Source organism: Triticum aestivum, chromosome 4B, assembly GCF_018294505.1.
Source record: "Triticum aestivum cultivar Chinese Spring chromosome 4B, IWGSC CS RefSeq v2.1, whole genome shotgun sequence".
NCBI lineage: Eukaryota > Viridiplantae > Streptophyta > Magnoliopsida > Poales > Poaceae > Triticum > Triticum aestivum.
Genome location: NC_057804.1, coordinates 274,368,360 through 274,370,665, shown reverse-complemented (window position 1 = coordinate 274,370,665; position 2,306 = coordinate 274,368,360). Strand labels below are relative to the sequence as shown.

The 2,306-nt window shown below is 40.8% G+C and overlaps 1 long non-coding RNA gene across 1 annotated transcript; it reads left to right on the top strand.

The window, feature by feature from the left end:
- The first annotated feature begins 858 nt into the window (after nt 1-858).
- Nucleotides 859-2,265, top strand: LOC123091979 (uncharacterized). The gene is made up of 2 exons (XR_006443969.1): nt 859-911; nt 2,057-2,265. It is a non-coding gene; the product is annotated as an uncharacterized lncRNA (long non-coding RNA).
- The last annotated feature ends 41 nt before the right edge of the window (nt 2,266-2,306 follow it).

Here is a 2,306-nt window from a genome sequence, read left to right as displayed (position 1 = left end):
CCCTCCCCCAATCCCTCTTCCTTCCGATGAGTTCATAGCTGATGGCGGCCACGTTCTCTGTGCTCACGAACACCCAGTTTTGACAGGGGAGCAGCACATGGATGTCGATTTTTTGGCACCTCTGCTCTCATAAAACTAGTATGGATAGGTTCGTCAGGCACACCTTTGCTCGTTTTCAGCATGAGGAGGAAGAAGATGATTTAATTTTTTTGGAAGGACTAATCCTGTGAGGATGCTGTACAAGAAAATAGGAGCAATATGGATCTCAAAACTGAAGAAAAGCAGGCCACCTTAGTGGCTCTGTGCTCAGAAAAGAGGATTGCTTACTGTTTCACAAAAATAGGATTTTTCTAAGCCATCCTCTGTCTATTAGGCCTTTTTCTAAGCCAGTCAAAATTACCAGGATAAAATTAGGGATTAAGTGAGCGTTGGTTTGAACTCGACAAATATATTTTATCAGTTAACCATGTTATGTAGCTACTGCATTGTCTTGCCGATAATCGTCTTCACACACGAGATATCAATTTGTATGTGTGATTTCATTTGAATCTCGTAAGCCATAAAATTATATTTGGCATCATCTGGTAGCCGGAACAATGTTTAGTGTTTACTCACTCAATGTGGGCTGGGTCCTATCTTGCTTTTGTTTACTATACTCCTACTTGTTTATGTTAGCAATTAGAAAACCTAAGATTTAGGGCCCAATTCCAGGCCCCATGACTAATTTGTTAATGCATTAACCAAATGTGAAATGTGGCAGCATCAGCATGAATATCGGGGGCCATCCTCCTTGGGATTTTGTCACTCTGTTTTTCTTGCTGGTCAAAGTGCGAGTACTGACAGGGGTTTTTGTTCTCAGATTTGGCCACCGGAGAGGATTGGTTCGATTGGTTCAAAGGAGTAGGACACGGGTAAATTGAATTCTTTTGCCATTAATTTACCTTTTGCCAATTTTCCCACAACCATCCAAGTCAGAGTATAAGCGACAGTTCATACGATGCAGCCAGGCCCTGCATTTGTTGGTGCATCTTGATGTCTACCATTTGATATTTCACAATTTTGGTCCTTGCCCCCCCGGAAGCCAACCCCGTTCAGCGAATCTATGGCATGATTCAATTGCTGTGTCTCATGTCGTAACTCATCCGCCTCAGTCTCGTCTTTCGTTGACGCCGGAGCACAACGAAGTAGTGTTCGGGGGCGCATCTCTGCGGAAATCCTTACAAGTATCCGAACCGGCTGTGGAGATTGGAAAAGGAAATCCCTAGATGCATCTCTGAAACAATGACATTTTTTTCAGTCAATGAACTGAGACTAGCAGTTCATTTTTATTCTGTAGGGGGGATCTTTCTTGGATGAAATTCTGAACACTATTCAAAGAAATAAGCAGCTGGCATTTGTTCAAGAATATACTAAGTCTGTGAACATTGTTTGTTTCTCTGTAGCAAGTTATTCTATAAATACTGAACACTATGCAAGGAAATCAGCAGCCGCCATTGTTCAAGAATGTACTAATTCTCTGAACATTGTTTTGTTTTTCTTTAGCAAGTTATTTCTATAAATACTGAACATTGCAAGGAAATCAGCAGCTTTCATTGTTAAGAGAATGAGCTAATTCTCTGGAAAACGTGTTGTTTTTCTGTAGCAAATTATTGTATGAATTCTGAACATCTGTGCAAAGAAACTGAGCTCTGAACATTATTCAAACAACAGAGATAGAGCACAATCTGTATATACATGAGCATTAAGCTAGAAGAATTCCTAATGTTATTGTATTCCTTGTGTTTTTGGTTTTTTTCTCTTCCATGCTGTAGCACAGAATCCATAAGTTTCATTGTTATTGATTTTTGGTCAGTTACAAAGTCCAAACTATTTGTCAGATAAAGACAACTCATTTTTAGAAGTTCATAGTATTGTCGCTGTTTAGGGTCTAGTGTTTCCCTCCTTGCTTTTGCATCAGGACGCTTCACCCATGTTTTGACTATTTAAGTTGGTGTACAACTGTACATGGTATGTAAATATAATAGTCTGTTCTAACCTATTCTCTGTTTTTTTCCAGAGCGTGGGCTCCGAACATTCAGCAAAACAGGGACATTCTGAATTTACTAGATTGCGACAAGTCTACATAGGGAATAGGCCGAGTTTGCAATGAGCAGCTTGCAGAGCTACTATGGCCTGAGTTCTCAAAGAGGAGATGGCATGGATTTATGTACATTAATGTCCTTGTACAACGGACGCCGAGACGAGCATGTGACACCATTGCCACCCTGTCTTAGCGTAACGCGAGTCAAGGCGGACGTCGTCGCGGT